The 21,038-nt window shown below is 54.4% G+C and overlaps 1 protein-coding gene across 1 annotated transcript in view; it reads left to right on the top strand.

The window, feature by feature from the left end:
• Positions 1–21,038, top strand: part of LOC141130062 (uncharacterized) — a 162,696-nt gene that overhangs the window by 76,069 nt on the left and 65,589 nt on the right. The window lies entirely within an intron of this gene.

Here is a 21,038-nt window from a genome sequence, read left to right as displayed (position 1 = left end):
AGGCCCTTTGGGTCTGGTATGAATATTAAGGGAACCCTGCACCAAAATTTAAAAAAAATTGCGTGGGGGGCCCCCCTAAATCCATACCAGGCCCTTCAGGTCTGGTATGGATTTTAAGGAGAACCCCACGCCAAAATTAAAAAAAAAGAAAAATGAAGTGGGAATCCCCCCAAAAGCCATACCAGACCCTTATCCGAGCATGCAACCTGAGAGGCCACAGGAAAAAGGGGGCGACATAGCGACACCCTCCTGAACCGTACCAGGGCACATGCCCTAAACATGGGAGAGTGCTTTGGGGTCATCCCCAAAAGCACCTGGTTGTCGGGGTCTGCCCAGTGGTTGTGGGGTTCTGCGGGCGGGGGGCTTATCAGAATCTGAAAGCACCCTTTAACAAGGGGACTTCCAGATTCTGCGCCCCCTATGTGAATGGGTATCGGGTACATTGTACCCCTACACATTCACCAAAAAAAACGACAGTGAAAAAAAAATGTCCCGCGATGTAGATCCATCTTCGATCACGAAGACCCGAGAAAAAAAAACAGAAAAACTCCACCTCAATGGGAGGCTCCCGCCGACTGCAGCCTTTTTGCACTGACAGCTGTTATATAGCTGAGGGCGGGGCCACCTGGTGTCATATGCGGGTGACCACGCCCCCTTCTGATGTGATGTGACATCACGTAACATCAGAGGTGGGCGGGGTCACCTGTTCACGTCACTGTGTGTCCCCACCCTCAGATATATAACAGCTGTCATCGCAAAAAGGCTGCAGTCACAGGGACGCCTCCCATGGAGGTGGAGTTTTTTCATTTTATGTTTTTTTTTCTCGGGTTGTCGGCGCTGTGATTGAATGTTACCCTATGGTATGTGGAGATTTCCCATACTGCCCTGGGCTGGAAGGTGCCTTAACCTGGCCACTAGGCCTTCTCACACCTAAGAGCTCACACCTCTGTTGTACATTGGTTGCGTGTGGAATAATGTGTTCATTAGTTTTAATTTTGCCAATGAAAGCAGCCACACTCATGAGGGTTTTTACCGGTTGAATTGGATATACCTTAGATATCAACTCATTCCCTTCACTATCAAAACCCCAAAAGTGTTTGATTTCCTTCAGGAGAGGAGAGAGTCTGGATCCTACCCATGATGGGGAACTTGTCTTGCTCCTCATTTGTGGATAGCTGGTCCCTATTGTGTGGTGGGTCTGTGACCATGGTGCATTCTCGATCCTCCTGTGGCTCTGCAATTTCTCCCATCGCCACAGGAAAAGTAGAATTAGGAACCATATCTTCACCTCCCAAGTACTCTTCATATTCCTCTGTGTCCCCAATTTCATAGACACAAGTAGGTGCCGTAGCATTAGCATGTTCACATCTGCTAGCCACAGCCGCCTGTCCTTTAAGAATCAAAATTGTTTGTAGCAACTGTGACTCTGTTTGCGTGCAATGTGTGTGAGCTATAAATTTTCCTTTCTTAGTTTCCTGTAACTGATTTTGGATCACTTTGTATGCACTGGTTATGTGGTCCAGTTCAGTCTCAACTTTGGTTAGCATGTTTTCATATTGTATAGGGATGAGCCGAACACCCCCCCGATTCGATTTGCACCAGAACCTGCGAACGGACCGAAAATTTGCACGAACGTTAGAACCCCATTGACGTCTATGGGACACGAACGTTCAAAATCAAAAGTGCTCGTTTTAAAGGTTAATTTGCATGGTATTGTCCTAAAAAGTGTTTGGGGACCCGGGTCCTGCCCCAGGGGACATGTATCAATGCAAAAAAAGTTTTAAAAACGGCCGTTTTTTCGGAAGTAGTGATTTTAATGATGCTTAAAGTAAAAAAAAAAGTGAAATTTAAATATCGTACCTGGGGGGTGTCTATAGTATGCCTGTAAAGTGGTGCATGTTTCCCTTGCTTAGAACAGTCCCTGCAGAAAATGAAATTTTTAAAGGAACAAAAGTCATTTAAAACTGCTTGCGGGTTTAATGTAATGTCGGGTCCCGGCAATATGGATGAAAATCAGTGAGACAAACGGCATGGGTACCCCCCAGTCCATTACCAGGCCCTTTGGGTCTTGTATGGATATTAAGGGGAACCCCACACCCAAATTAAAAAAAGGAAAGGTGTGGGGCCACCAGGCCCTATATACTCTGAACAGCAGTATACAAGCGGTGCAAACAAGACAGGGACTGTAGGTTTGTTGTTAAGTAGAATCTGTTTGTAATTTTGAAATGGTACATTTTTAACATGTTTAGCTCCAGCCAAAAAATCTATTTTATCTTTTTGGAAAACATAGGGAAGGGTTATCACCCCTGTGACATTTGTTTTGCTGTCTGTGCTCCTCTTCAGAAGATTTCACCTCACTTTTTTCCCAATGACAAATGTTTTTTGAAAATTTTTTTTTTTTAGTGAAACAAGGATTGGTGATAAAGCATCAGTGGAAAGGAGAAAAGTTTTTCCCATATGAACTCTTACTGGAGAGAATTTCCCTTCCTAGGGGTAGATTTATTCTCACTTCCTGTTGTCTCCTTCCGTTTGCAAGTAAGAGTCGTTTGTAAGTTGGATGTTTGAAAGTAGGGGCCTGCCCTATATACTCAGCAGAAATTTGGGCCTTAGGTGTTGTTGTGGCCAGTGGCGGAATTACCGGGGTCGCAACAGTCGCACTTGCGATGGGGCCCGGCATTCCGCCACTGTAGGGGGGGGCCCAGCGGGGTTGCTCTTCACAGCGCTCTGAGGCCGAGCGTGTCTCTCATCTAACAGCACAGAGACACCGGCATTGTTTGTTTTATTTCCCTCTTCGTGTGTCCTCTCTCTTGCACGGCATGACAGAGAACACACAGCTGATCTCCCCCCTCCTCTCTCTGTGCTCTGTTTGAAATGTGAGCTCCTTAGCTTCACACTTGACTGCCCGTGGAGCACAGAGAGGGGAGGGGGGAGATCAGCTGTGTGTCCTCTGTCATGCCATGCGAGAGAGAGGACACACGAAGAGGGAAATAAAACAAACGATACCGGTGTCTCTGCTGCTGTTAGATGAGAGACACACAGGCATACAGCGGAGCGGACCAAAGCCGCCTCCCCCTCCTCTCTGGTTACGGAGGGGGAGGAGGAGTCGTCCGAGGGACACATGCCACCGGTGTGCCTATCCCACGCTGTTCTGAGGTCTGTAAAGTTTGTATTCAAATAGACATGTGCTGGGGGGAACACTATGGGAGGGGGGTCTGCACTGATGGAGGGACGGTGGTCTGCACTGAGGGGGGTCTGCATTGATGGGGTGGGGGTCTGCACTGAGGGGGAGTCTGCATTGATGGGGTGGGGGTCTGCACTGAGGGGGTCTGCATTGATGAGGTGGGGGTCTGCACTGAGGGGGAGTCTGCATTGATGGGGTGGGGGTCTGCACTGAGGGGGTCTGCATTGATGAGGTGGGGGTCTGCACTGAGGGGGGTCTGCATTGATGAGGTGGGGGTCTGCACTGAGGGGGGTCTGCATTGATGAGGTGGGGGTCTGCACTGAGGGGGGTCTGCATTGATGAGGTGGGGGTCTGCACTGAGGGGGGTCTGCATTGATGAGGTGGGGGTCTGCACTGAGGGGGGTCTGCATTGATGAGGTGGGGGTCTGCACTGAGGGGGGTCTGCATTGATGAGGTGGGGGTCTGCACTGAGGGGGGTCTGCATTGATGAGGTGGGGGTCTGCACTGAGGGGGGGTCTGCATTGATTGGGTGGGGGTCTGCACTGAGGGGGGTCTGCATTGATGAGGTGGGGGTCTGCACTGAGGGGGGTCTGCATTGATGAGGTGGGGGTCTGCACTGAGGGGGGTCTGCATTGATGGAGGGAGGGGGGTCTGCACTGAGTGGGGTCTGCATTGATGAGGGGTCTGCACTGAGGGGGGTGTGTGCTGATGGAGGGGGATGGTCTGCAATGAGGGGGGTCTGCACTGATGGAGGGGGGTGGTCTGCATTGTGGGGGGCCTGCACTGATGGAGGGGGGTCTGTACTGAGGGGGGGGTGTGAACTGATGGAGGGGGTCTGCAATGAGGGAGGGGAGGTCTGCACTGATGGAGGGGGGTCTGTCCTGAGGGGGGTGTGAACTGATGGAGGGGGGTCTGCAATGAGGGGGGCTATACTGATGGATGGGGTCTGTACTTAGTGAGGAGGATCTATACTGCGATAGGGGGGTCTGTACTTAGTGGGGGGTCTATACTGAGAGGGGGGTCTGCAGTTAGTGGAGGGGGGTCTGTATTGAGGGGGGGCTATAGTTGGTGGAGGGGGGTGACACCAATTTTTTCCTCACCGGGTGACACCAACCCTAGTGATACCACTGGAGAGACACGCTCTCCGTTCAGAGCCGTGCTGTCCTGAGAAGACGGAGGACTCTGATAGAGGACTCTGATGGGCACTGATAGGGGGCACTGATAAGATTTACTGATGAGCACTGAAGGGGAGGCACTGATAGGGGACACCGATGGGAGGCACTGATAGGGGACACCGATGGGAGGCACTGATAGGGGACACCGATGGGAGGCACTGATAGGGGACACCAATGGGAGGCACTGATAGGGGACACCGATGGGAGGCACTGATAGGGGACACTGATGGGAGGCACTGATAGGGGACATCGATGGGAGGCACTGATAGGGGACATCGATGGGAGGCACTGATAGGGGACACAGATGGGAGGCACTGATAGGGGACACCGATGGGAGGCGCTGATAGGATTTACTGATGGGCACTGAAGGAAGGCACTGATAGGGGGCACTGATAGGGGGCACTGATGGGAGGCACTGGTGGGCAAAGATAGGAGGCACTGATGGGGGGCACTGAGAAGGCACTAGGGGGCACTGATAGGGGGCACCGATGGTAGGCACTGATAGGATTTACTGATGAGCATTGATAGGGGGCACCGATGGGAGGCACCAATGGGATTTACTGATGAGCACTGAAGGGAGGCACTGATAGGGGGCACTAATAAGGCACTGATAGGAGCACTGATAGGAGGCACTGATGAGCACTGAAAGGGGGCACTGATAGGCTGCACTGATAGGAGGCATTGATGGGCATTGATGAGCACTGATAGGCAGAACTCATAGGCTGCACGGATGGGCACTGAGGAACACTGATAGGCAGAACTAAGGCAGTATTGATGGGCACTGATGTACAGTATTGAAGAGTACCGATAGGTGGCATGGATGGATGCTGCAATAATGAGCACTGATAGGTGGTGATGTCAGGCAGATTTGATGGGCACTAATAGGCAGCATTAATGAGCACTGATAGGTAAAACTTGTAGGCGGCATTGATGGGCACTGATAGGCGGCATTGATGGGCACTGATACATGGCACTGATGATTGGGGCACTGATTATCAGTGTAAACAATTTACTGACATTCTTGACAGTTAATGGCAGTCCTTTCCTCACACAGACATAGCACGGGAGGAAAGGGCTGCGGATAACCGGCAAGTCTGTTTACATGTGATCAGCTGACATCACATGGTAAAGGGCCACTGTGATTGCGCTGGATGCACATCCCAGGGGGCATGCGGGAAGCATGGTTTTGGGAGGATGTCCATTGATACCCTCCCAAAATTGGAAGCCTGGAGCTCGGATGGAAGGGGGGGGCACATCATTGTTTCTTACACCGGGGCCCTGAAGGTTCTAGTTAGGCCTCTGGTTGTGGCCACAACACTGTAAGCCCTCACAGGGCCCTGCTGTGAAATATTAGATCAAGAATTGTAATTACATGCCCCTGTTGAACAGGGGCAGAAAAATTGGGCCTTTGGTGGTGGTGGTGGTGCTGGTGCCACAACACTGTAAGTCGTCACTCACTCTTGGTGGGCGCAGAAACGGGCCCTGCTGTGAAATATTAGATCAAGAATTGTAATTACATGCCCCTGTTGAACAGGGGCTGAAAAATTGGGCCTTAGGCACTGGTGATGGTGCCACAACACTGCAACTCCTCACAGACACTCTAGTTGGAACGCAGAAACAAGCCCTGCTGCAAAATATTGCATCAAAAATTGTAATTACACGCCCCTGTTAAACAGGGGCTGAAAAATTGGGCCTTAGGCACTGGTGGGGGCGCCCAGAACCAAAAATGTTCTTACAAGCTATCAGCGAGATCATTGAGGAGAAAGAGGATAATTACTCAGGATAGTCACTCAGCATCAGCATAGGCAGTCTTTGAAGGGATCTGAGATTTCAAAAAAAATTTTCGGTTACATCAGCATCAGGTGCTTGGTAGCTGGTGGTGATCCAAGACTGTTTCATTTTTATGAAGGTCAGTCGATCAACTGAGTTGGTGGACAGACGCACCCTGTGATCAGTTACAAAGCCTGCAGCAGCACTGAATGTGCGTTCCGAAAGAACGCTGGATGCAGGACAGGCCAGTAGCTCAATTGCATACTGTGCAAGCTCTGGCCAGTGATCCATCCTCAAGACCCAGTAACCCAGAGGATTTTCGTTGGGAAAGGTGTCCAAGTCAGATCTTGCCCCTAGGTATTCCTGCACCATGTAAAACAGACGCTGGCGATGGTTGCTGGAACCGATCATACCTTGGGGCTGCGGACTAAAAAATTGTCTGAACGCATCAGTCAGACGGCCACCTTCTCCACCGCTCCTTCTTGGACTGACCGCCTCAGCAACACGTTGTCCAGAAACAGGAGTTTGTAACCTCCCAGTCTCTGGGAACGCATTGCACAGACCTTTCTGCAAGGCCTCCCGAAGATGTTTCATCCTCTGCTCCCTCTGCGATGGCAAGATAAGGTCCACAACCTTACCCTTGTAACGTGGATCAAGGAGGGTTGCCAGCCAGTATTGGTCCTTCTCCTTGATACCACGAATACGAGGATCCTTACGCAGGCTTTGCAGGATCAGGGAGGCCATGCAGTGTAGGTTTGCTGAGGCATTCGGTCCGGAGTCCTCTGGGTCACTAAGGACGACATGGTCCGCAGCCACCTTCTCCCAGCCACGTACAAGTCCATGTGTTTCTTGGGACTGATCTCTTAAAGACTGCTGCTGATGCTGAGTGTCAGGCTCCACCTCCATACTGACACAATCCTCCTCCTCCTCTTCCTGTATGATCGGTGGGCACGCAGGAACACTGTCTGGATAAAGGGGGCCTTGAGAGCTAAGGAAGCCCTCCTCTTCCTGCCTCTGTTCTGCCTCAAGTGCCCTGTCCATTATTCCACGCAGCGTGTGCTCCAACAGGTGGACAAGGGGGACAGTGTCACTGATGCATGCACTGTCACTGCTCACCATCCTCGTGGCCTCCTCAAATGGTGACAGGGCAGTGCATGCATCCCTGATCATGGCCCACTGGCGTGGGGAAAAAAAACAAGCTCCCCTGTCCTGGTACCATAGTCGCACAGGTACTCATTGATGGCCCTCTGCTGCGTGTTCAGCTGCTGCAGCATCGCCAACGTTGAGTTCCACCTGGTGGGCATGTCACAGATTAAGCGGTTCTTGGGCAGGTTAAACTCCTTTTGGAGGTCCGCCAGCCGAGCACTGGCATTATATTACCGGCGGAAATGCACACAGACTTTCCTGGCCTGCCTCAGGACATCCTGTAAGCCCGGGTACCTGCCCAAGAACCGCTGCACCACCAAGTTAAGGACGTGAGCCAAACAGGGCACATGGGTCATTTGTCCCTGTCGGAGGGCAGAGAGGAGGTTGGTGCCATTGTCGCAAACCACCATTCCTGCCTTAAGTTGGCGTGGGGTCAACCACCTCTGAACCTGCCCCTGCAGAGCTGACAGAACCTCTTCCCCATGTGGCTCCTGTCCCCCAAGCACACCAGCTCAAGCACCGCATGGCATCTTTTGGCCTGCGTACTTGTGTAGCCCCTTGAACACCTACGGAGCACCGCTGGTTCCGAGGACAAAGCAAAGAAAGAGGCCATGGAGGAAGAAGAAGAGGAGGGGGTGGAGGAGAGAGGTGTGTCACAATCATTAGTAGTGGCATTTTGGAGGCATGGTGGTGCAACAACCTCCAACACTACTGCACCTTGTCCTGCATCCTTCCCAGCTGCCAGCAGAGTCACCCAATGCGCAGTGAAACTTAGGTAACGTCCCTGTCCATGCCTGCTGGACCATGAGTCAGCAGTAATATGCACCTTACCGTTGACTGCCCTGTCCTGCGAGGCATGGACTTTGCCTTCCACATGCCGGTAGAGAGCCTGAATCATCTTCTGTGAGAAAAAGTGGCGTTTGGGAACCTGCCACTGAGGAACCGCACATTCCACAAACTCACGGAAGGGGCAGAGTCTACCAACTGAAAAGGCAGCAGTTGAAGTGCTGGCAATTTTGCCAAGCTAGCATTCAACCGCTGGGCATGTGGATGGCTGGGAGCACACTTCTTTCAGCGGTGCAGCAGCTGGGGCAGGGAAATTTGCCTGGTACAATCTGACGTCGGTGTACCGAAAGCAGATCAACATATGTCTGGTCAAGTATGTGGTGCCCAAGCGGGAGATGTTTTGGCCACGCGAGATACGCTTGAGACATTTGTTGCAAATAGCAGCGGTGCGATCTGATGCACTCATCTCAAAAAAGGCCCACACCAAAGAACTTTTTGAATAACACGCAGAGACTGCAGCGCCATGCACATGCGGAGTTTTGGGGTGTGATGCAGTCAGTGTGCTGCCCTTTGGGTGGCCCCTGGAGGGCATCCTGCCTCATTGGTGATGTGCCTCCTCCTCCTCTCTCCTATCAGGCACCCATGTTGAGTCAGTGACCTCATCATCCCCTCCCTCTTCATCACTGGAGCAAACCTGGCAGTATGCTGCAGCAGTGGGAGCATGACTGCCAGATTGCTGTCCTTCTTGGGCAACCCCTCTGTCAGTGCTCACGTTACTGCCTTCATCGAGCTCAGTATCATCATCAGAGCCTTCAAAATGCTGGGCATCCTCCTGGAGCATGTACCCAACACTGTGGTCAAACAGTTCGAGGGACTCCTCAGGAGGACATGGTGGGGCTAGGGAAGGAGTCACTGATGCCATTGAGCCGAGGGAAGAGGCCACGTTGGCAGCTGCTTTGCCAGACAAAGTACCCTGAGCATGGGTGAGAGAGGATGAGGAGGATGAGGATGGCATGGTCATCCACTCGACCAAGTCTTCCGCATGTTGCGGCTCAACACGGTCAGCTGCCGAAAAAAAGGCCAAGCGTGTCCCACGGCCACGTGCTGATGAGGATGCCGCTAGACACAGAGCCTGCTTGAACTCTTTTATTGGCTTGTGACTGTCTGCCTCTCCTTGTTGGCCTTCCAGACATACTAATGGCCTGTAGCTGTACTAAGCTGGGATATATATATAAATATATATACATATATATATATGTGTATATATATATCGTATTTATCGGCATATAACACGCAATTTTTTCCCCTGAAAATCAGGGGAAAATCGTGGGTGCGTGTTATAGGCCGATCCCCGCCGATTTTGTGTTTTATCGGAGCGATCGCGGCAATTGCCGCGGTCGTCGCCGACATACACAGCCGTGGGTAGATTTAAATATGGCGCCGAGACTGCAGGGATACCTCGGAGCCGAGATACATATACCCGAGTGTTCTCAGCTTTTTTCAGCACCACCGTCACGCCCAGTCCCGCCCCTGGACCTGTGTTATGTCCATCATAGGGCGGGACTGGGCGTGACTGTGAACGGCGCTGAAAAAAGCCGAGAACACTCGGGTATGTGTATCTCGGCTCTCTTCGGACACACCCAAAACCAAGACCACGCTCAATCAGTGTCTTTCCCATGAAACCCATGTACTCACCATACAGCACACTCAAACACTGGTTAGAGAGAGCAATGAAGCTTGGTGAGCACAAAAGAAACATAAAAACATTTTCCCGCCAAGTTACTTCCTCCCCATTACATTGACCGGTTATAATGATACTTCCAAAGAACTTTTTCAATTAAAATTAAGGGATATTAAGCAAAACAAAATATGTGGTGTATCCTCCCTCCTTTTTAGAGTTCATCTAATACCCACTAATAAAACATTTACCTATTTGTTTCCCCAGATAAAATTGTTGTGACCCCCAACTTCCAGGACAAACTGACTCAGTTTAAATTCCCCCAATAACCTTAATCTGCATTACACAAATCTCGGTATTATATTAAATACTTTCAGTCTTGTACTCTTCTTTCGTGGACGCCATCGGTTACCCTGAAAGATCTATATTTAAGATTTTTCATATCTCATAGACAGGGGCGGACTGACCATCGGGCAGTTCGGACGCTGACCGAGGGCCCGTGGCCAGTTGGGGGCCCCATGGCAGCTTTCACTTCGGGGCCCGACCTACCCGTCAGCTAGCTGTGATTGACGGGCAGATCGGGTCCCTGCTCACTGCTAAAGAGACTGTAGTGTATACAGACCTCTCGTGATGCGCTCCTCCTCCCCCCGCCGGCCCCTCCTTCCCTCCCGTCCATCCCAAGTGCTTGTATCTGTCATCACCTCGGACGGACAGAAAAGAGGAGGGGCCGGCGAGGAGGAGGAGGAGGACCGCATCACGAGAGGTCTGTATACAGCCGCTTCCCGCGCTACTCTGCATCTAGGAAGGAAAGTGCAGCAGCTTGTGCCACATGCTGCTATTAAAAAGTTGCTGCACAGCTTCCCACCCACAGTGTCCCCCTGTGCCCCCCATCTCCCCACAGTGTCCCCCTGTGCCCCACAGTTTCCCAGTGAGCCCTCCACCTCCCCACAGTGTCTCCCTGTGCCCCCCACCTCCCCACAGTGTCCCCCTGAGCCCTCCACCCCCCCACAGTGTCCCCCTGTGCCCCCCACCTTCCCACAGTGTCCCCCACCTCCCCACAGTGTCCCCCGTGCCCCCTACCTCCCCACAGTGTCCCCCTGAGCCCTCCACCCCCCCACAGTGTCCCCCACCTCCCCACAGTGTCCCCCTGTGCCCCCCACCTCCCCACAGTTTCCCCCTGAGCCCTCCACCTCCCCACAGTGTCCCCCTGTGCCCCCCACCTCCCCACAGTGTCCCCCTGTGCCCCCCACCTCCCCACAGTGTCCCCCTGAGCCCTCCACCCCCCCACAGTGTCCCCCTGTGCCCCCCACCTCACCACAGTGTCCCCCTGTGCCCCCCACCTCCCCACAGTTTCCCCCTGAGCCCCCCACCTCCCCACAGTTTCCCCCTGAGCCCTCCACCTCCCCACAGTGTCCCCCTGAGCCCCCCACCTCCCCACAGTGTCCCCCTGTGCCCCCCACCTCCCCACAGTGTCCCCCTGTGCCCCCAGCTGTGTCCCCCTGTGCCCCCCCACCTCTCCACAGTTTCCCCCTGAGCCCTCCACCTCCCCACAGTGTCCCCCTGAGCCCCCCACCTCCCCACAGTGTCCCCCTGAGCCCCCCACCTCCCCACAGTTTCCCCCTGAGCCCTCCACCTCCCCACAGTGTCCCCCTGTGCCCCCCACCTCCCCACAGTGTCCCCCTGTGCCCCCCACCTCCCCACAGTGTCCCCCTGAGCCCTCCACCTCCCCACAGTTTCCCCCTGTGCCGCCCACCTCCCCACAGTGTCCCCCTGTGCCCCCCCCACCTCCCCACAGTATCCCCCTGAGCCCTCCACCTCCCCACAGTGTCCCCCTGAGCCCTCCACCTCCCCACAGTTTCCCCCTGAGCCCTCCACCCCCCCACAGTGTCCCCCTGTGCCCCCCACCTCCCCACAGTGTCCCCCTGTGCCCCCCACCTCCCCACAGTGTCCCCCTGTGCCCCCAGCTGTGTCCCCCTGTGCCCCCCCACCTCTCCACAGTTTCCCCCTGAGCCCTCCACCTCCCCACAGTGTCCCCCTGAGCCCCCCACCTCCCCACAGTGTCCCCCTGAGCCCCCCACCTCCCCACAGTTTCCCCCTGAGCCCTCCACCTCCCCACAGTGTCCCCCTGTGCCCCCCACCTCCCCACAGTGTCCCCCTGTGCCCCCCACCTCCCCACAGTGTCCCCCTGAGCCCTCCACCTCCCCACAGTTTCCCCCTGTGCCCCCCACCTCCCCACAGTGTCCCCCTGTGCCCCCCCACCTCCCCACAGTGTCCCCCTGAGCCCTCCACCTCCCCACAGTGTCCCCCTGAGCCCTCCACCTCCCCACAGTTTCCCCCTGAGCCCTCCACCCCCCCACAGTGTCCCCCTGTGCCCCCCACCTCCCCACAGTTTCCCCCTGAGCCCCCCACCTCCCCACAGTGTCCCCCTGTGCCCCCCCACCTCCCCACAGTGTCCCCCTGTGCCCCCCCGTGCCCCCACCTCCCCACAGTTTCCCCCTGAGCCCTCCACCTCCCCACAGTGTCCCCCTGTGCCCCCCCACCTCCCCACAGTGTCCCCCTGTGCCCCCCACCTCCCCACAGTTTCCCCCTGAGCCCTCCACCTCCCCACAGTGTCCCCCTGAGCCCCCCACCCCCCCACAGTGTCCCCCTGTGCCCCCCACCTCCCCACAGTTTCCCCCTGAGCCCCCCACCTCCCCACAGTGTCCCCCTGTGCCCCCCCACCTCCCCACAGTGTCCCCCTGTGCCCCCACCTCCCCACAGTTTCCCCCTGAGCCCTCCACCTCCCCACAGTGTCCCCCTGTGCCCCCCCACCTCCCCACAGTGTCCCCCTGTGCCCCCCCACCTCCCCACAGTTTCCCCCTGAGCCCTCCACCTCCCCACAGTGTCCCCCTGTGCCCCCCACCTCCCCACAGTTTCCCCCTGAGCCCTCCACCTCCCCACAGTGTCCCCCTGTGCCCCCCACCTCCCCACAGTTTCCCCCTGAGCACTCCACCTCCCCACAGTGTCCCCCTGTGCCCCCCCACCTCCCCACAGTGTCCCCCTGAGCCCTCCACCTCCCCACAGTGTCCCCCTGTGCCCCCCACCTCCCCACAGTTTCCCCCTGAGCCCTCCACCTCCCCACAGTTTCCCCCTGAGCCCTCCACCTCCCCACAGTTTCCCCCTGAGCCCTCCACCTCCCCACAGTGTCCCCCTGTGCCCCCCACCTCCCCACAGTGTCCCCCTGTGCCCCCCACCGTGTCCCCCTGTGCCCCCACCTCCCCACAGTTTCCCCCTGAGCCCTCCACCTCCCCACAGTGTCCCCCTGTGCCCCCAACCTCCCCACAGTTTCCCCCTGAGCCCTCCACCTCCCCACAGTGTCCCCCACCTCCCCACAGTGTCCCCCTGAGCCCTCCACCTCCCCACAGTGTCCCCCTTTGCCCCCCCACCTCCCCACAGTTTCCCCCTGAGCCCTCCACCTCCCCACAGTGTCCCCCTGTGCCCCCCACCTCCCCACAGTTTCCCCCTGAGCCCTCCACCTCCCCACAGTGTCCCCCTGTGCCCCCCACCTCCCCACAGTTTCCCCCTGAGCACTCCACCTCCCCACAGTGTCCCCCTGTGCCCCCCCACCTCCCCACAGTGTCCCCCTGAGCCCTCCACCTCCCCACAGTGTCCCCCTGTGCCCCCCACCTCCCCACAGTTTCCCCCTGAGCCCTCCACCTCCCCACAGTTTCCCCCTGAGCCCTCCACCTCCCCACAGTTTCCCCCTGAGCCCTCCACCTCCCCACAGTGTCCCCCTGTGCCCCCCACCTCCCCACAGTGTCCCCCTGTGCCCCCCACCGTGTCCCCCTGTGCCCCCACCTCCCCACAGTTTCCCCCTGAGCCCTCCACCTCCCCACAGTGTCCCCCTGTGCCCCCAACCTCCCCACAGTTTCCCCCTGAGCCCTCCACCTCCCCACAGTGTCCCCCACCTCCCCACAGTGTCCCCCTGAGCCCTCCACCTCCCCACAGTGTCCCCCTGTGCCCTCCACCTCCCCACAGTTTCCCCCTGAGCCCTCCACCTCCCCACAGTGTCCCCCTGAGCCCTCCACCTCCCCACAGTGTCCCCCTGTGCCCCCCACCTCCCCACAGTTTCCCCCTGAGCCCTCCACCTCCCCACAGTGTCCCCCTGTGCCCCCCATCTCCCCACAGTTTCCCCCTGAGCCCTCCACCTCCCCACAGTGTCCCACTGTGCCCCCCATCTCCCCACAGTTTCCCCCTGAGCCCTCCACCTCCCCACAGTGTCCCCCTGTGCCCCCCACCTCCCCACAGTGTCCCCCACCCCCCCACAGTGACCCCCTGTGCCCCCCACCTCCCCACAGTGTCCCCCTGTGCCCTCCACCTCCCCACAGTGTCCCCCTGTGCCCTTCACCCACCCCCCACGGTGACCCCCTGTGCCCTTCACCCCCCACAGTGTCCCCCTGTGTCTTCTATCCCCCCCCATGGTGTCCCCCTGTGCCCTCAACCCACCTACAGTGTCCCCCTGTGCCACCCACCCATCTACAGTGTCCCCCTGTGCCACCCACCCATCTACAGTGTCCCCCTGTGCCACCCACCCATCTACAGTGTCCCCCTGTGCCACCCACCCCCCACGGTGTCTTCCTGTGTCCTCCACCCCCTCTGTGTCGCCTTCGCCCTTGATGGCTACCCTGAGAGACACTGTGTTAAGTCTGGAGGATCCCAGTGCTCTACTGTGTGCCCTGTGTTTTGGTTTGTGCCCTGCTATTTGCCCTACTGCGTGCCCCATGGCCTGTGATGTGCCCTGCTGTGTACCCCCTTATGTGCCCTACTCTGTGCCCCTTGCCCTGTGATGTGCCTTGTGATGTGCACTGCTGTGTACAGCCTGTTGTTCTCTACTGTGTGCCCTGTAATGTGCTCTACTGTGTGCCCCATGCCCTGGGATGTGTGCCCTGATGTGTACCGCCTGTGTCCTGTTCCCAAGGATGTGCCCTACTGTGTGCCCTGCTGTGTGCCCTACTATTTGCCACATGCCCTGTGATGTGCGGCCCGCTCCCTGCTGTGTATCTCCTGATGTGCTCTGTGATGTTCCCCGCTGTGTACCCACTGATGTGCCCTGTACCCCCTGTGATGCACCATGCTGTGCTCAATAATGTGCCCTGATGTGTACAGCATAATAAACCCTGCTGGGTGCCCCATTATGTATCCTGTGATGTGCCCTACTGTGTGCCCCATGCCCTGTGCCCCATGATGTGCCCCGTGCTCTGCTGTGTGCCATGTGATGTGCCTTACTGTGTGCCCCATGATTTATGTAAGTGGGGCTTTGTGTAGGTGTGGCTTGCATGTGGGCGGAGACACAGGGGGCCCCATGACCTTCTACTGCCCGGGGGCCCCATGAGTTGTCAGTCCGCCCCTGCTCATAGATATGATGTGGGTTAAATGAGAGTTCTTTTGACCAAAAGTGAAAGTTCTAATATAATGACATTTATTAGGAAGCAGTTGAAAGTCTAGCTAATACACAATCATCTATCTATAGTCTTACACCAAGGAAGAAAATATTAGGTTGAAATAAAATATTTACATGAAGGAATACAGAGTATATTCCTTAAAACAGTAATCTACAAACATATTTAGTTACAAATAAAAGGGCATAAATTTCCCCATAATTACCCATCCTTACCAAAGGTCCATCCTGCTGGCTGGTCTATCAGAAAGAGAGCTTTAGCTCCCCGTCAGTCTGTGTATATCAAACCCGGCTGATGTCTCATTGGTTGGCATAGCGTGACTTCTGATTGGTTAGCTTCCCTATACCTTGCCTAAGCCAACCCCCTTGAATGCAAATCCCAGTGATTATTCTGAGCAGGAGGATGTTGCCGGGAAGTTAAGAATTGATTCCGGGGTGGGCCCCCTTTTGCATATCCCAGCATGAGATGCTTTGAAGTGAGTTTGTCTAACAATGAGGGAGGAAACCCATTGTTTGTACACAAAAGCCTAGGCCCGACTTGTCTCAAGCTATATGTGAAGATTAATACATTCTGGCCTGCATAGATACAAGCTAAATGTAATAGATTCTTCATTACAATATTTTACAGCTATTAATGGAGATTTCACATAAACTCATAAGGCAACATGAAAATGAATGGACATCACAGGACACTTTTTATTTTTTAATAAAGGAATTGTCCAAAACTGTCTCCTGTCATTTTTACATTTTTGACACTTTTTGGTAAATGGGTAGGGGTACAATGTACCCGATACCCATTCACATAGGGGGGCCGGGATCTGGGGGTCCCCTTGTTAAAGGAGGCTTCCAAATTTCGATAAGCCCCCTGCCTGCAGACCCCCACAATCAGCGGGCAAGGGTTGTGGGGATGAGGCCCTTGTCCCCATCACCCTTCCCATGTTTAGGACATGTGGCCTGGTACGGTTCAGGAGGGGGGCTCTCTTGTTCCCCCCTCTTTTCCTGCGGCCTGCCAGGTTGCGTGCTCGGATAAGGGTCTGGTATGGATTTTAGGGGGGACCCCCATGCCATTTTTTAAAAAATTTTGGCGTGGGATTCTTCTTATTATCCATACCAGACCCAAAGGATCTGGTAATGGACTGGGGGACCCATGCCGTTTTTTTTAATGATTTTTATGTATATTACCGGGATCCAACAATACATTACAGCCGCGAGCAGTTTTAAATGACATTTTTTCCTTTACAAATGTTTTTTTGCTGCTCTCATTCATAAAACTATGTACGGCCGCTATGTAAGCAGCCCTCCATAGTGTGGGGCGTGGACTCAGCCCCCTGAGCCATGATTGGCCAAAGGCACCCTTCTCTCAAAGAAGAGCGTGCTGTGATTGGCCAAAGCATGCAGGTCAGGTGCATGCTTTGGCCTCTCAGCAGACGCCAATGCACTGCGATCTTACAGTGCATTGATGAGCCTGCCGTTCATTATGGGCCATTCCACGGGCGCTTGAATTTCCCGCGAACACCCCAAAATTATATAAATTTGGCAAGTGGGCAAACATCGGGCTCATCCTTACTCCCGTCAGCCTGTGTGTACCCGGCTAAAGGCTCCATGCACACTGAAGCTCATAAACGGTCGTTTTGGGGAGTTTGGGCGTTTTTTTTAACAGCCCATAAACTCCCCTCTATGTTATCCTATGTGTCCATGCACACATGGACGTTTTTGGACATTTATCAGCAATGGAGTTCATGGGTTGTTGTCTGAACACCCTAAAATCGCATTCAGGAGCTGTTTTTCTGACCACAAAAATGCTTAAAAATGTTAAACGCCCATAAACGTTGATAAACTTCAAGAAACGCTCAAAAACTTGTCTCACCAGCATTTAACATTTTTGATTCATTGAAAAAAAATATAATTAAATAAAAATTTCTTTAAAAAAAACACTAAAAAAAAGCTAACGCGGAAAAATGCTAAAAAAAGCTAATAAACACTAAACGTTAAAAAACAATGAAAGACTCACTGCAAAGCTACTGGCATTTTTATAACGTTATTTTACCGTCCAGTGTGCACGGAGCCCAAGGCTGGACATACATTATACAATTATTTATTATGAGGTTTGAGTAAGCGCTGACTTAGCATGAAACGCACCAGCTTTCATGTTCCTGTCATACCTGGGATGTGATTTTATTGCTTCAATAAAGATACCAAGGAGTGCAACAATATTGTGGATTTTGCATGTTACTGATACATTATACAATTTTCTTGTACAACTTTCCTCCAGATTTACCAAAACCATATAATATGAGGTGATACTCAAACACTTTCAGTTTGTATGCAGTCAGGCCGGCCCTTGCACTACATAGGTAAAGGTTATCTAAAGAAATTGAACAAGAAAATTGTATAATGTGTGGCCAGCTTAATGGTTGGGGATCAGTCTAGTAATCAGCACACACTTCTGGGGTTCCTCAGACTCCCCTACAAGCTAGAATCCTTGTGTTACTCCCTCTTCCCACTATCCATGTACACCCCACACCAGACACACAACATGGGGGCCGGAGGGAAGTGGGGTGAACAGGGAGGCAGCTGGGGGGAGAGGGAAGTAGACGGGGAAGTGGGGGGAGAGGGAAGTAGATGGGGAGGTGGAGGGAGAGGGAAGTAGACGGGGGGTGGGGGGAGAGGGAAGTAGACAGTGAAGTTGGGGGAGAGGGAAATAGATGGAGAAATGGGGGGAGAGGGAAGTAGACGGGGAGGTGGGGGGAGAGGGAAGTAGATGGGGAAGTGGGGGGAGAGGGAAGTAGACGGGGAGGTGGGGGTAGAGGGAAGTAGACGGGGAGGTGGGGGGAGAGGGAAGTAGATTTTAAAGTGGGGGGAGAGGGAAGTAGACGGGGAAGTGGGGGGAGAGGGAAGTAGATGGGGAGGTGGGGGAAGAGGGAAGTAGAGGGGGAGGTGGGGGAGAGGGAAGTAGACGAGGAAGTGGGGGGAGAGAGAAGAAGACGGGGAAGTGTGGGGAGAGGGAAGTAGATGGGGAAGTGCAGGGAGAGGGAAGTAGACAGGGGGGTGGGGGAGAGGGAAGTAGACAGGGAGGTGGGGGAGAGGGAAGTAGATGGGGAAGTGGGAGGAGAGGGAAGTAGACGAGGAGGTGGGGGGAGAAGGAAGTAGATGGGGAGGTGGGGCGAGAGGAAAGTAGATGGTAAAGTGGGGGAGGGGGAAGTAGACGGGGAGGTGGGGGGAGAGGGAAGTAGATGGGGAAGTGGAGGGAGAGGGAAGTAGATGGGGAAGTGGGGGGAGAGGGAAGTAGACAGGGAGGTGGGGGGAGAGGGAAGTAGATGGGGAAGTGAAGGGAGAGGGAAGTAGATAGGGAGGTGGGGGGAGAGGGAAGTAGACAGGGAGGTGGGGGGAGAGGGAAGTAGATGGGGAAGTGAGGGGAGAGGGAAGTAGACAGGGAGGTGGGGGGGAGAGGGAAGTAGATGGGGAGGTGGGGGGAGAGGGAAGTAGACGGGGAGGTGGGGGGAGAGGGAAGTAGATGGGGGGTGGGGGGAGAGGGAAGTAGATGGGGAGGTGGGGGGAGAGGGAAGTAGATGGTAAAGTGGGGGGAGAGGGAAGTAGATGGGGAAGTGGGGGAGGGGGAAGTAGACAGGGAGGTGGTGGGAGAGGGAAGTAGACAGGGAGGTGGGGGAGAGGGAAGTAGATGAGGAAGTAGGGGGAGAGGGAAGTAGACAGGGAGGTGGGGGGAGAGGGAAGTAGATGGTAAAGTGGGGGGAGAGGGAAGTAGACAGGGAGCTGGGGGGAGAGGGAAATAGATGGGGAAATGGGGGGAGAGGGAAGTAGACAGGGAGGTGGGGGGAGAATGGGGTAGATGGGGAGGTGGGGGGAGAGGGAAGTAGACGGGGAGGTGGGGGAGAGGGAAGTAGATGGGGAGGTGGGGGAGAGGGAAGTAGACGGGGAGGTGGGGGGAGAGGGAAGTAGATGGTAAAGTGGGGGGAGAGGGAAGTAGACAGGGAGCTGGGGGGAGAGAGAAATCGATGGGGAAATGGGGGGAGAGGGAAGTAGATAGGGAGGTGGGGGGAGAATGGGGTAGACGGGGAGGTGGGGGGAGAGGGAAGTAGATGGGGAGGTGGGGGAGAGGGAAGTAGATGGGGAGGTGGGGGGAGAGGGAAGTAGATGGGTAAAATGGGGGAGAGGGAAGTAGATGGTAAAGTGGGGGAAAGGGAAGTAGACAGGGAGGTGGGGAGAGGGAAGTAGACGGGGAAGTGCGTGGAGAGGGAAGTAGATGGGGAAGTGGGGGGAGAGGGAAGTAGACGGGGAAGTGGGGGGAGAGGGAAGTAGACAGGGAGGTGGGGGGAGAGGGAAGTACATGGGGAAGTGGGGGGAGAGGGAAGTAGATGGGTAAAATGGGGGAGAGGGAAGTAGATGGTAAAGTGGGGGAAAGGGAAGTAGACAGGGAGGTGGGGAGAGGGAAGTAGACGGGGAAGTGCGTGGAGAGGGAAGTAGATGGGGAAGTGGGGGGAGAGGGAAGTAGACGGGGAAGTGGGGGGAGAGGGAAGTAGACAGGGAGGTGGGGGGAGAGGGAAGTACATGGGGAAGTGGGGGGAGAGGGAAGTAGATGGGGAGGTGAGGGGGGAAGTAGACAGGGAGATGGATCTGCTCTTAAGTCAGTAATAGCTGAGGCAAATTATTATGTCTGCTGCGAATTTCACTACAAATGACATTTCCCAAAACTGGCAGCTGAAAGTAGAGTAAGGGACTCCCAGGTGATGTTATTCACTAAACTGACTAAATATTACTACTTCACCCCTAAATCACATATTCCTGACCACTTGTGTCCTAGAACCCAGTGACACTGTGCTGTGCAATGTTATTGGTTGCTCGGATGCAGATATTTGTGCCACCTACATCTCAGAACCAATGACATCATCGGTTGCTAGGATGCAGGTTGGCAGTTCGCACAGCATGATTGGTTGCTAGGACAGTGGTGGCTCCAGCATCCATGGCCACCAAACTGGAAGCTGTCATTTATCCACAGTAGAAATATCACCACTAAATGAATGAGTTCTGACTGCAGCAGAGGTTTCATGGGTGGGAGATCAGAATGGACAAACTGGTCAATACATTAACCTTCTAAAACTTAGAGAATGTAAAAGGAAGAGCGGACCTCCCAGATCTGAGACACAGAAACCTGATGATGAAAAGTCCAAGAAGTTATCACTACTCTAGTGGTGTGGGCTGTAATGGGAGGAGGAGGAACTTTATCACACAACTCATAGACCTGCAAAACAATCTACTGAATCCACTAAGAACCAATCAAATCACTTAGTAATAGTGGATCTGGAATATGGAGAACCTTTTTTTAGCCTCTGGATTAACAAACAGGAAATCCATCTGTGTTAAAAAACATTGGCCAAGAGGTGACCCCCGACCATCCCACCACATCCATACAATGGAGAGAGATCTACTATTGTAATGTACAACACAATATATAGAGTAGAGAGGTCAGCACTATTGTAATGTACAACACAATATATAGAGTAGAGAGGTCAGCACTATTGTAAGGTACAACACAATATATAGAGTAGAGGGGCATTTATTATCGGGGTACAGGGATGTGGGGGGTCAGACAACACACGGGGGATCACCTTCTGTTGTATATCCACAGAAATCACCCAGCACGCTGGCAGATTGTCAGGAGAACCCCAAGTTCCCAGCCCAGACAGGGGTAACAGCTGTATAACAGCACACACACTCTATTATCCCACCACTGCCACACACATGACAAGGATGGAAGACCACGAGAACTAGAAAACCAGGAGAGGACCTTGTATGGTGGAGGAGGGAAGGAGAGGGAGATTATTGTGATAGACTTGGCACAGCCTGCAA

Source organism: Aquarana catesbeiana, linkage group LG02 (genome assembly GCF_042186555.1).
Source record: "Aquarana catesbeiana isolate 2022-GZ linkage group LG02, ASM4218655v1, whole genome shotgun sequence".
NCBI lineage: Eukaryota > Metazoa > Chordata > Amphibia > Anura > Ranidae > Aquarana > Aquarana catesbeiana.
This window is presented reverse-complemented; position numbering and strand designations above follow the sequence as displayed.